Genomic DNA, 14,801 nt, shown 5'->3' with positions numbered 1-14,801 from the left:
TTCAAAAGGAAAACTGGAAAAGTATATACATTAATAAAATTAAAAACATATATGATAAGAACATAAGTGAATTTAACTACAAATTATTGAATAATATATTAAGTTGCAATTTATTTTTACATCAATGTAAGTTAAGACCAAGCAGATGTTGTGATTATTGTCAAGACACAACAGAGAACGTTGAACATCTTATTTTTGAATGTGACAATGTCAAAGAAATATGGTCAAAACTGTGTACGACTTTGCATTTAGATATTATGTGGAAACATGTAATCATAGGCTTCTATTATGAAAATAACCTCAAGGTACAATTTTTGAATAATATTATATCTTATGTTGCTTATAGAATTTACAAATTTAAGATGTTATGTAGATTTGAAGAAAAAAATGAAACCTCTAAAAGTCTAAACGAATATGTAAAGAATTACTTAATTAGAGATATGAATTACATTACAAGGTACTTAAAATCATCGAAATATTCATCAAAACTTAAATCATTAATAAATATATTGTGATTACTATTGTATACCCTAGACACTTAGGGTCTGCCTATGTGTATATATGCTACACCCGGGGACCATGTGATGGACTGTATGTAGAAGTGTTTGTCCTCCGGGTTAGCCAGGGTATAACATGTACATTTACTTAATATATTTCTACCTTTTACTATGATAGCTTACTATGTACCAGTTTTTTTATATTTGTGTACACAATTTTTTTTGTGTGTGCACATGTATATTAGACGCAAGTATTGTGAGTCATAGTTATGCATATCTATAGATTATCGACGTACATGTATCTCTAAATACATATTACATAAACAATTATATACCAAAATTAAAAACATTATTTCTATGTATAAATATTTATATATATAAACATGCATTAATATACATGTTTTAAGACAAATAGTTAGATACTTTTAAATGTCTTCTCAATGAAAAATTGTACATTATTTGTAGCATTAATATGAAAAATTAAGGAATTATACAAGATGTCTGTACGCTTATATTTGAAATTTTTGAAGTTTTTGTGAATAATGTTGATAATAAAAAAAAAAAAAAAAAAAAAAAAAAAAAAAAAAAAAAAAGTATAAATTTTACAGATTTTAGTGTGAATTTTACAGATTAAAGTGTAAAATTTACAGATTAAAGTGTAAATTTTACAGATTAAAGTGTAAAATTTACAGATTAAAGTGTAAAATTTACAGATTGAAGTGTAAATTTTACACTTTAAAGTGTGAATTTTACAGATTAAAGTGTAAATTTTACAGGTTAAAGTATAAAATTTACACTTTAAAGTGTAGAAAATAAAAAAATGTGAATACGCTTCCGTACTATACATATTTTTGTAATTTGGTGGTTAATTGGCTTCCTTTTTGCATTTTTAATTTGTGTCTGTTGCACTTGGAAAGCTAAACAAAATATAGGGGATGACACACTTACTTTTTTAACAATTAAAACATGTAAACCCCAATTTCGCTCAATTTACTTGACTTTGGGGAATATATCCTTAGATAATTTTTCTTCCAACATTATCTAGGCTATTTTGTTTGTTTTGAAAAATAGTAAAAATTTTATTTTTAAGGGATAGACCTGTAATAATATTAGTATGTTTGTAAATACATGGATATTATCCCATGTATGTACATGTACAAATACAATATTTTGAAACGGATGGTTCTTGGCGATTGAAACCTTCTAAATATGCGCATTGGGCTGCTACTAATGCAATATTATTAATTTAAGGTATATATTAGAAGTATGTGCTTAATCACAAATGATAAGTACGTTTTTTCTTCAATAAAGTGTATACAGAACTATCATGACGATGACGTCACTCGAGCCACCTTACTATGAAGTCTATTTATTGGGTTTATCATATTCATATTTCGTTGACACTTGACCTCAGACACATGAACATGTCAATCCTTTTTTGAGGACGGTATCTTTTAAATACGTTCTTTCCGGCAGCGCGGCCTTGTTCACATACATTCGGATCATGCTCGCCCTTTTCCGTAACCGATAAAAAAGTTATTTGTGGTTTCGGAAATGGCCGAGAGTTACGATTGGTTCACAGACTGGGTAGTTGGGAGTTGTACACGGATCAGTTTTCAGAATTCAAACTCGCATCTCTTGACATAATTATATTCTAAATAATCCAAAGAGTTATGAATTCATAAGATGTTATCTGGATTGCGTCAACGTTGACTTGCTTCGAGTCGACAGATAACCTGGGCCATATCCTTTTTTTTTTCTTATATTGAGAACATTTTGGACACAAGCAACAAATGTGGCCCTGCGTGCACTTTCATGCACCAATGATTTTTTTTTCCAAAGTCCTATATGATGGATTTCAGAGCAGAGGTCTCCAAAAATATCAGACTAGGTCACAAACCTTACCTATATTCTGTCCACATTATCTAAGAATATTAGTAACATTTCGAAATTTTGCGATATTCGCAAGAATCATGGTCAAGGCTGAGAATCATATCACAAAGAGGCCTCATACACGGACAGTCACGGACGGGTTCCGCGGAAGCACACATATCAAACATGTTCCTCGTTGTGGTAATTTCGTTAATTATTTGTGATGTAGTATTCGCAGGTAAGAAAATGTTGAAATCTGGATTTTTGAAAAAATACTTTTAAAATCAAAAATGAAGGATATACTGATTAGAAAAGAATTCTAAATGCCTATTTTATTTGATCACACGTACTTGTATTATTTCTGGGATATTTGGGTTTTTTTTTTAACTCTGAAGCGCACTACAAACTAAACGATTCTATTCCAATTAGATTCAGGTCATTCTGGGTGTGGTGGCCCAGGTTTTTTAAACCGACACACGGGGGAAATCACATCTCACAATCACTTTAACAACCATAACCATTACCATAGAAACAGCAACTGTCATTGGAGGATCCGAGCTAACGCTGGTCACGTGGTTCGGTTGTCGTCCATCCACTTTGATGTTGAGCCCGATGCAAAGTATTTTTTTTCATCTATTTGTATATATTTTTTTTACCAATGTGTACATCGATACCTTCAGCAAATCCTTAGAACAAATTGTCATAGAACAATTTGAATCTTCATAAAAAAGTAAAATTGATGGAGGTTGGGGGCCAACAAGCTCCCAATAAAATTCTCTTATAAGTTTGTTTAGCCATAAATTATTACTGCGTAAAGAAAACCCATGCATAGGATTAAGGTTAAAAATGAAATATCATCAGATTATTTTCTTACACTCCAACAGATAATCATTTCTTCGTTTTAGGGAGAAAAAATCATCACGACCATCTAACAGTGTTAATGTTTTGACTTTTTCCCTAGTTGTGACTACGACTATTTAAATATCTACGATGGTAGTTCCAATTCCGCTAAGCTAATTGGAAAATTTTGTGGTGGAAGTGACGTAGAAGTTGTTTCGTCATCTCGGTACCTTTACCTTGAGTTCCATTCGGACGACAGCAACGAATTCACTGGCTTCAAATTCAAGTACTCGTTTCAACAGGCTTCGGGTAATTTAGTTTTTGAATTTACTGAATTGAAAGTTCAGGATCAAAAGAACTTTACAGCCTAAGGGTTTCGCTTACATCCAAAATCTTTAATGGCACCTGTATAGTGCGGATAGTCTGGATAGTATATTGCAATTATTATAAAAAACATGAAAAAAAAAAATTGGACACAAAATACGTGTTCATATCATTGTCCAATTTACAAATCAACAAAGTCATAGGTCAGCATCTGCATGTTTGCTTTGAAATAAATATTGCAATGAAAAAAGGGGGACACATCAATACGTGTAGCATGAATGAGTTCCTGAAATTAAAGATGGTTTGAAAAAGGCAATAAAAGAGTTAAATTTTATCTTCTCATATAGCTGGTTGTGGAAACTCTTTCTTTATGTGCAAGAACCACAGATGCATCCAGAAGAGTTTCCTGTGTGACCAAGAAGACGATTGTGGAGATAACTCAGACGAGTCGGCCACCTGCAAAGTCGCTCCTAGTAAGTCAGTCAAGATCACCTGTCAAGTCGCTCCTTGTAAGTCAGTTAAGATCACGTGTCAAGTCGTTCGTAATAAGTCAGACCAGATCACCCGTAAAGTTATTCCTGGTAAATTAGTTTAAATCTCTTGTAAAGTCGCTTCTGGTAAGTCGTCATCCCTGTAAGTCCTTGTAAGTCAGACCAGATCACCCGTAAAGTTTATCTATGTATTTATATTGCCGTTTTATGAACATTGAATGCATAAGATGTGATTGCATGTCAACTCTTTTACACTTTATTATGCCTTTAAGTAATATGCAATGATAGACGTGGATGTTTTTGTATAAAGAGACGGTCAAACTATAAAGTCGTCCCTTGTAAGTCAGTCCAGACCACCTGTAAAGTCGCTCCTAGTAACTCAAGCCAGGTCACATGTCAAGTTATTCCTTGGCAAGTTAAACCAGATCATCAATCTTTAAATGAAATCTAGCCATTGCAACCACCATATTTAGACATTGCCCAAGAATGGTTCGTTGCTTATAGCGGTTTCTGTAGAAATTATTAATTTAAGTCTAAGTTTTTGAGGTGAAACTTTTTTCAATTGTGAAGGTTTAAAGACATTTGAACATGTAATGAACCTCTACATATGTATTTAATTTCATTTCTTGTTTATATTTGTATCCTTTTGACAACATGTAAGCAGGTGTAGTTATTAAATGGCTTTTGATATAGTTTTTGAGGGATTTTTTTGTTTGATATACACTTGGAATTTTTCCTGTCAGGTAATTGTGCAGAAAATGAATACACCTGTGTTGCGGACCAGAAGTGTATATTGAAGACCTGGCTGTGTGACGGTGAACCAGACTGTGCTGGGGGTGATGACGAGGCAGGGTGTGGTTTACAGACAGGTGAGGCTGCCTGTACATGCACGTGTGTGTGTAGGGGGGAAAATGTTATGTGAAATTATACCACTACCGATGTCACGCGTAGCTTGGGTTGAGGACAAGCGTGAAAAGACTACAGAAATGAGATGTTGTCAAAATTTAAATAGTTTTGAAAAAAACCAATGGATTATTGATAATAAATAATAATTGTCATAGCGCATTCACGCATCGTATCAGTAAAACTTTAAGAAAAAAAACGTTACAATAGAACTGCTTTGCAAGGGATATTAATTATGATAACTTCTGTACTGAAAATGGTATGGCTGTAGAAATTATGACCCTCTGAAGTAGTGTCTAAATACATCTGTTTTCATCGCGCAATAGTAGGTTATAAATCTTCTACAAAATCATGTGGTAATGCCATCGCAAATGAATGCACGGAAGCTATACATGTATGTAGCTCATTTCATAGATTTACACGGGTAGTATAGCAAGTATAATAATTTGTAAAAGGGAGATAATCCAAACTACTTTTACGTCTCGTCAGTAAGGGTCCAGCAGTACTTACACTTCTTTTGAATCTTAATAGGGATATCTGGGTGTGGTAGCAGTTCTATGCAGAACGGGACATCAGGAGTCATCAGCTCTATGAACTTCCCCATCGAATACAACAACGACTCCAAGTGTCATTGGGATATCAATGTACCCCCAGGAAAGGTAAAGATGGATAGCTGTGATACTTTAATACTGTCTTACTACCTGTAGCGGAATGATTGAAAGCAAATAAATGTATTTGCAGTACATCAAACTAGAATTCAACAGAACATTTGAGGTTGAGCCCGGAGAGGGGCCTGTTTGTGAATACGATCGTGTCACAGTGTACAGTGGAAGTGGAGGCCGCCATTTTGTCGGTGAGTGCAGGAAAACTGGTTAAACTGGTGTCCAAATTTACATTTATTCCGGTCACGGTCGATTCTTGCACAAAACTCTCCCTGCTTCAGGTGTTTTTATAAATACCAGTGCTAGTTGTAAAGTCAAAAGGAAGATCTATTTATTACAAATTTTCTACACTTTATACAACCATCCCTCACGATAAATTAAAGTCCATGCTTTTAACATTATTGATAGCTGCTTTTTCAATAAAAATGAATCATCTAAATTTGATTACCATGTCATCGGTCATTTGCAAAACTATTTAGTTAAAAACCATTCGGATTGTGTACACAAGTACTCTGAAGTAGATATTTAAAAGATGCTTGAGTTTCTGATAGACATCATCTATGTAGTTTTGGGAAATAAACTTTTTCATTTCAGGAGAATACTGTGGATATCAAGCCCCCGATTCAGTCATCATCCCGGGCTCTCACGGAATAGTGCGCTTTTCATCAGATGAAGGGGAAAGTTTAGCAGGATTTCAAATTAAGTGGACTGCAGTTGATGGTATGATCCAATGGGGTTCTTATCCTTTTACAACTCTCTTCTATGTAAGTAGGGATAAGAAACATCTGTCGAAGGATTAATCCCTAGCCAAGAGGAATATATTGTGCTTTTAACTCTAAATTTCAAGTTCTTTATGGTTAAAACTGTGCTAAAATCCAATTTTCAACATGGTAAGAAAATTGTCAACAGTTGTTAGTGGTATAGTAGTTTTCGGAATCTACGTATTTACGAATCATTGAAACAGTATACAATTATTTAATGCTTGAGCAGTCAATAGACCAGAATATTTTTCCCGAGGTGCAGGGAACAGCTCAGTATGATCTATTGCCTGAGGCCAACGGCCGAGGGCAATAGATCATACTGAGCTGTTCCCTGCACCAAGGGAAAAAATTTCTGGTCTATTGACTGTTCAAGCATTAAATAATTGTTTTATTACCTAATTGATTTTTTAGTTTTCGGGGTTTACAATTTGCATATTGCAGATGGTTTTCGTGCCATTATGCAATATATTAAGATTTTTTTCATCTTTTACATGCACCACACCTGTTGCATGCATTACAACATCTCAATTTAATATTAGTTTACACAAAGAAGGGGGAGTCTTCAACCCATTAGATTTTAAATAGTCTTTTACCTTATATGAGGCTTTAACACTGTTAATTATTTGATACTCCATTTTTATTACATTGAATTTGGTTTCACCAAGTACTAAGAACAGCGTCTATGTAAAGGAATATACATTCCCTGAGAACTATTGAAAGGATGTAACATTAACATACACGCGTTCTGAAATACGTCGCAGTCTATTGACCGGCGGTCCAATAGATCGCAGTCTATTGACCGGCAGTCCAATAGATCGAGATTGGCGGTCTAATAGATCGCAGTCTATTGACCGGAGGTGTCGTATAATTTAAGGTCCGCCCCGTAAAATGGTCCGGCCGGACCTTTAATGTTAACATTTAAGGTCCGGCTTTCCCCTATAAGAAAAGGTCCTACCCGTAGTTATTTGATTTAAATAAATTGATTATTCTCTTTTGCTAATGTACTTGTATCTTAAAGATGTCTTTGTTTACATAATCCAGTCAGCCATTTGCGTATAGTTTATGTATGACCATATTATTTTAATAAATTACTTTGTGGAATATCAAATATTGATAGCGGGTTAGATTTTAACAAATTGTTTAAGAATCTGAAAAAAAGAAAACCAGGAGTGTTTTGTCAATAATTTGCAAACAACATGTAGTCCATTTGTTTTTAAATCTCTTCTGGTGTGTATAATGTATTAGCATATGGTTTCACAACAGGTGAACACGGGGTAAAAGATCTAGAAGCCCTGCAGGTATTCACACCTGTGCTTATCAGAATACACCCCTGAGCTGAGAAAGAAAAAAAATGTCTTCGCTGTATATTGTTCTTCGCAACTAGATCATCTTTTTAGCTTGCGCTTTGTGTAAGAGCGTGAAAAGACAAATGAAATTAATTAGATGATACGTGTAGCTATGATTAAAAAGCATGTTTAATTGACTACCGGTAAAGTGCTTAAAAAAGTAATGAAAGTGATAATGTTGTAATAATCTCTCTCTCTCTCTCTCTCTCTCTCTCTCTCTCTCTCTCTTTTCATAATATGCATGCCATATTGCTAAAAAAAAATATAAGTGTTTATTCCCGACAGTATTTGATCACCTCATTATTTCAAAAAACTTATTCCCTCTTCCTTTAATAAAACCTACAATACTTTTATATGTATATAATATATAGTATATAATATACATGTAATTAAGCAAGGATTTGGTAACAAGTAAGTAAATCCGTTTCCATCGATAAAGTAAACAAATTTCAAATTTTTGAAATGTCCAAGTTAAGATTTTTCTGAAAGCACATTTATGAGAAATTAAAGACAGAACTGATATTTACAAAAATTGCGTTGAGGAAGAAAATAACAACATGTAGGTGCAAGGTGTATAATTTGTAATAAAATTGCTATGTTACAAAGCGCTATAATGCAGAAATATATTTGTAAACTGCCTAAAAAAAACAATATCCTTGCGGTTTCAAGAAAAATATGTATCTTCGTGGAGTGAAATATTGATGTCCTTATCAAAAAGGACAGTGTCTATGAGTCTTGCATTGGTATAGATTAATCTCTCTCTCTCTCTCTCTCTCTCTCTCTCTCTCTCTCTCTCTCTCTCTCTCTCTCTCTCTCTCTCTCTCTCGTTTCAGTGGGTTGGACCCAATAGTATACACTGTACTTAGTAGTTAAAAAAAAATCCGTCCCGTTGAAATACTGAATGCAGATAATTAATTTTCATATTGATACTTGTATTGATTAATCCCGATGATCTTTTATGCTGGGGATAGGACCTTATATTATGGTTCCAGAAAAGGCACGCCTGTTGGAATACCGAATGCAGAAAATTAAAATTCATATTAATACTTGCTTTGATTGACCCCGATGTTCTTTTAATTTAGGGGTAGGACCTATTAATATGCATCAAGAAAAGATCTGCCTGTTGAAATGCTGGATGCAGATAATTGCATTAATTAATATTAATACTTGCTTTGATTTACCCCGATGATCTTATGATTATGGCTGAAGAAAAGGTCCGCTCGTTGAAAAAACCCCAACATGTCAGTACATGTGGTTAAACAAGGAATTAAGTAGGTAAATACATATTGGTAATGTTTTGAGGTTTATCGATAATTTTTTTATTCAGAGGGTAGGACACATTTATCATAGTACAAGAAAAGGTCCGCCCCATTGAAATGCTGTTTGCGAAAAAATTCACAGAATGTTGACCTGATGACCTTTTTTTTCAGAGGTAGGACCCAATATCATAGTTCAATAATAGGTCCGCCTCGTTAAAGAACTGCATAGTCATACATGACATAGGCGTCAGAACCGGGGGGCTTAAACCCCCCCCCCACTTTTTTTGCAAAGTTAAACTTAACCATAAGACACATAGCATCAGGGAGAGGCCACCCCCCCCCCCCCACACACACACACACTTTTTCTCGCAGCAAACATAATTGTTCCTAGATTTATCTTTAAAAGAATGGAATATCAATAGTGATATTGAGAATCGGAGATTATACTAGCCCCCCCCCCCCCCCCCCCCTCCCCCTTCCCCACGGATGATGATTAAGAAATTGGGAATTTCATGATTTGGGAAGAATTTTTTTTTGGTATGTAATTTTTTTTGGAGTTACAACTTTCTCTCTCTCTCTCTCTACCCCCCCCCCCCCCCACTGATAAGGATTTTCATGATATTTGGAATTAGGTGATTTTGTGTCGAGATTTCTGATGATTGGTCTTGCCCCCCCCCCCCCCCCCACAACCACTTTCAATTTGCTTCCGACGCCACTGCATGGATGCAGTGAGTTTGTTATAGATTCTTGTAGTCATATTTTTCAGTTGATGTTGATCTTCTTAATGTTGGAGTGTACAGGAAATTGATTTCAGTGTAGGTTTTATTTTAAAAAATGTATTCAGGGTAGTAAAACATTGTCTATAATAATATTTATATAAATGGTTTTCATCGTAAAATATTTCTATTATTCTTTGTGAAAGAAATAGTTAATGATATATGTGAGGGTACCAGGCAGCCAGAAATCTAGAATAAAATTTTACCGGGATGTGAATATTTGCCTTTTTCACACAAAATATTTTATATTTTCCACAGGTGCTTGAGGACAAGACCCAGCCCCCAAACCCCCCCCCCCCCCCCCATCCAAATCCTCGGTATGGTTGACTTTTTTATAGAGATTTCTTTGAAGTCATGTACACAACATGTCTAATTTTAAATATCTAAAAATTAACGGAAAATAAACGATTCATGTAAAACACCCCAATTGCATTTGAAAAGAGGATCTTTTATATATGCAGGTTGGAGTTGTTTTAAATAAATCGTTTATTTTCAATTAATATTCAGATATTTGATATAGAACATGATGTGTACATAACTCTAAACGAATTTCTATCAAAAAAGTGTCAACTACCCCGGGAGTCTATATCGAGGGGGGTCCTGTCTTCAAGCCACTGTGATATTTTCTTTCTAAGAAGAAAATCCCCTTAAATTCTTTTCCAGATGCAAAATGCACAAACAGCTGAAGGAATATGGCCCTTTACTAATCTTACATGTTTTTAATTTCTTATAAACAAATCAATTTCTTTGGATACCCCCCCCCCTTTGATTATAACAAAGGCAAAGGTCCGATCCAAAAATAAAATTATAGAAAAGAAGAATCGAAAAAATGAACAATTTATCATAAACAATTTCGCAAAACTTACACACAAGCCCTAGTGCAAATGAAAATAGCAATGATAAACCGCTTGCAGGTATCGTAGTAATTGAATTGTAATTGATATTTGATTTTAAAATGGGTAACTTTTTTTTTTATAAAAGCTTGTATCATATTTGAAAGTTGCGCAAAAAGGGGACGTGTGAAATGTCCATTGTTTACATAACAATCTCAAACAGTAAGACACCTGAAGGTGTGAACCCCTCACACCTGCAGGGTGGTGTGTGTATAGAGCACCTGGTTCAAGCCATTGTTTAATTATTGACACCAATCAGTTTCATTTCCTGTTAATATATTAAGATCGACCAGCAAAATTAACGTTGAAATAACTATTGTGATTTATTTGTGTTCATCAAGCTACAAATGCATGCATAATATGTATTTTCATTTATATTCTGTGCTGGATATATACTGACTCACTTCGGGTGGGTACTCCTTAAAAAGAATGACAAAATAATCCCACTTATTTTGCTCCAAAATACTCGAAATTGAAAAAATAAAAATGAAAAATATACCCCGGACCTTTTATGTTAGGCGGACCTTTTCTTATACGGGCCGGACCCTTTTAGAGCAGAGGCGGACCCCAAATGTTAACATTAAAGGTCCGCCCCGGACCATTTTACGTGGCGGACCTTAAATTATACGACACCGGCAGTTCAGAATAGACGCAAATATCTAAAAATTCCTTTGATTAGGTAATAATTATTTTTACTCAATCCAAAAAAATGCTAATATATAAATGAAATCAAAGAACAAGCTTCTCCACTTCTCAAAAGGAATTTGTCAAGATCCAAACATCTTAAAAATAGTACAATCTTGCTTTCACTTCAAGGGGACCCTACCTACGTAAACCCCACAGTTGATCCTGGTCCATTTGGCTGTGACAAAGATATCTATTACAATGGGGCCGGAACCATTCAAACCCCGGGATTTGATCCCAGTGGACACTATAAGGACAACACAACATGCGTCTGGAGAATTTTTGGTCCGGAGGGGTACAACATTAAGCTCCACTTCAATGACTTCGGTACAGAGATGTCTCACCAATGTAAGTACGACAGTTTGAAGATCTATGACGGTCCCAGCGCCTCTGATGAGCTGATAGCTACAATCTGCGGCAACCGTCTGCCTCACGAGGAGTGGTCCAAAACCAACAACATGATGGTTGTCTTCACCAGTGACAAGGTCTACCATGACATCGGATTCAGGGCCGTCTTTACAGCAGTAAAACCTAATGGTAAACCAAATTCTTCATCACCACTACATCTTGTAGCTTGTACGTTGAATTGATGACATCGACATTCACTTTTATTTTTTACAGACCACCAGGTTACGGACATCGCAGCTTGTACTGGTACCCCCGACCGTCCTTACGGCAACGTCTGGAACCATTCTGTCCGATCTTTACGACGGGGTTACAGAATACCCTAATAATCTGAACTGTCAGTGGAAAATCAACGCACCTGTCGGCAAAGTGATCACCTTGTGGTTTAATGTGCGTATTTTCACTATGTGTATAGTTCATCCATTATTCACTCTTTCAATAGACTACATTTACAAAGATGGTTTTCGAATTCTGTAAAGTGACCAAGCCAGATATTATCCGTTTATAAACCGTTAAACTCTCACTGCAATAGGCTTTGCCACGTAGCTGAAGAATACACGTGTATATGATAATACAAATGCATCGTAAAATTGTCTTTTAACTTCCTCTTTTCTAACTAGGCGTTTGAAGCGGAGAGTACGGAGAACTGTAACTATGACTACCTGTCAGTTTACGACGGGAAGAACTCCTACGGCTTGCTGATGGACAAGCTCTGCGGGATGGTGTACCCGGAAAAGATGACGTCAGAGACCAACCACATGTACATCCAATTCATCTCGGACGAAACCGCGGGGGGATTCGGCTTTAATCTGACCTACACCATTGAAGATCCATTACGTCAGTTTTTTCTTCTGTTTTAATTTTTTTAATATGACATAGAGACCCGTTGTTGTCTATTAAATCTAATATTTTCTTAGCACTTCACATATTGATGTAAATTACAACATAGTGAAATAAGCAGCCAAGCAAGTCATAAAGGTGCCATGCAACTGATCTTGGTGTACCATTTTAGCTTCCTGCCAAGACAGCGAGTTCCGTTGCCGGGACACACACTGCATTGCCTACTCCAAGGTCTGTAACGGACACGACGATTGCGGCGATGGATCCGACGAGTTGGTCTGTGGTAAGATTCACATTTTGCTTCTTGGCGCCATCAGCGTCAGTTTAGCAAAGGAATTTGCAGCGACATTTAAAATTGACCAAAGAGAAATTGACACTACGATTCTTATTTTCGATCTTGCAGACTTTGGCAAATTACCAATCTTTTTCAAAATACATGTACATCTTTCATTTCAACTATGTTCTTTGTACATGTTTATTTTTAACTAAAAGTTCGTAACAGAACTCTTGCGTTGTTAAGGTAATGACGGTGTCTGTGGGCGCCCAGCGATTAAACCAATCGAAAGTAACACAAGGATTGTGGGAGGAAGAGAAGCCATCCCTAACAGCTGGCCCTGGCAGATCTCTATGAAGCACTACGGACGTCACAACTGCGGGGGCAGCATCATCCACCCACAATGGGTCGTCACTGCCTCGCACTGCGTGGAGGAGTAAGTTGTCATCGACAAGTCAGATACATATCAGAATATGCCGCCATCTATATAGATAATGGATGAAGTTCCTCGTAAAAGGTCCTTGTTGTTTGTTTGAGATAAGGCTGGTTTGTTGTCAGTAGATTCTTCTCATTATTGTAAAAGGGATGAATACCAGAATATCACACATTTTTTTTCCGATAGGTTGTAGTTCTGAATTCTTTATACATGTACATTCAATAAATCAATGGCGGCTTCTTTTTATCAATTAAAGACTTACTTAGAATCAGGCAAAAAATTTCAAAATCTGTAAAGCTTTGCGTTTTCTTAGCAATCGCAACCTGGACCATCTGACCATAGAGGCGGGCAAGCACCATGAGAAGAAGGACGATCCCCATCAACAGATCCGACGAGTCACCAAGATCCTGATGCACGAGAGTTATGACTCTGACCTCATTGACAATGACATCACTCTTTTTAAACTGGACAAGCCTTTCATTCTGAACGAATACGTCAACATCGTGTGTCTTCCTGAAGTTGTCGTGGCGGATGGCGCCAACTGCATGGTGACAGGGTGGGGAGATACAAAGAGTGAGATATACCTTTTTTTTCTAATATTGGCTCAAAATTATAAGAATCAGACTGAGTAGATCACTGTACTCTCCATTACACATTACAAGATCTCAAGGTATCGAAATAGTTTAACGCCAAAATCTGAATCGCTTTGATTTTACCAGACACGAGTGGCGCCGGTTTACTGAAGCAAGCGTTGTTGCCCATTGTAAACGTAGACAAATGTAACAGCACCGACTATCTGGACGGGGACGCCACAGACAACATGCTTTGTGCTGGCTATGATCAAGGTGGAATCGACTCTTGTCAGGTAATCACGTGCAGACGACAACATCACCAAGTACTGCGATAAAGTTCACGTATTAGTACTATTAGTATATTATTATAACATGTACATGTTTTTATGGCTTTCAGTAAGTGTATGGACGTTTTTCGATCATGATGATCTCAACTACTTGAGTTACGGTTGTAATGATATGTTTTATTCTGATATATAGGGTGACAGTGGCGGTCCGTTTGTCTGTAAGTCTGGAACCAAGTGGGACCTCCAGGGAATAGTCTCATGGGGAAATGGGTGTGCCGGTGGGTATATCAGCAACACGTTTCTCAATCAGTCAAATTATAAGATACGTGTACAGGTATCTTCTTTTTCCAATGGGACATAAATATAAGGATACAATTTATTCATTTATCGATTTATTTGTTAACAGAGGAGAAGAGTCCTGGCGCTTATACCAAAGTTATTAACTACATCCAATGGATTCAAGAGATGGTAGCGTCACACCCTTGACATCGTATTAACGAAGCTCATGCAATGTAGGAAGAACAAATGAAATTAAATGAAATTATAAAACTATTTCTCTTATTCATGCCTTCGATTATCTTTGCCAAAACAAAACAAAAATTGTAGATTTGAATACGAAAATTATCTTTGATGACAAAATGGTTAATAAAGTGTTCCTTGACAAGACTATTACTGGTAA

At 36.0% G+C, this 14,801-nt stretch overlaps 1 pseudogene; it reads left to right on the top strand.

The window, feature by feature from the left end:
• The first annotated feature begins 2,497 nt into the window (after window positions 1-2,497).
• Window positions 2,498-14,674, top strand: LOC128166637 (suppressor of tumorigenicity 14 protein homolog; annotated as a pseudogene).
• The last annotated feature ends 127 nt before the right edge of the window (window positions 14,675-14,801 follow it).

The sequence above is a fragment of the Crassostrea angulata genome, chromosome 10 (assembly GCF_025612915.1).
Source record: "Crassostrea angulata isolate pt1a10 chromosome 10, ASM2561291v2, whole genome shotgun sequence".
Taxonomy (NCBI): Eukaryota; Metazoa; Mollusca; class Bivalvia; order Ostreida; family Ostreidae; genus Magallana; species Magallana angulata.
Note: the sequence above shows the minus strand (reverse complement) of the source record. Positions and strands in the feature narration are given on the sequence as shown.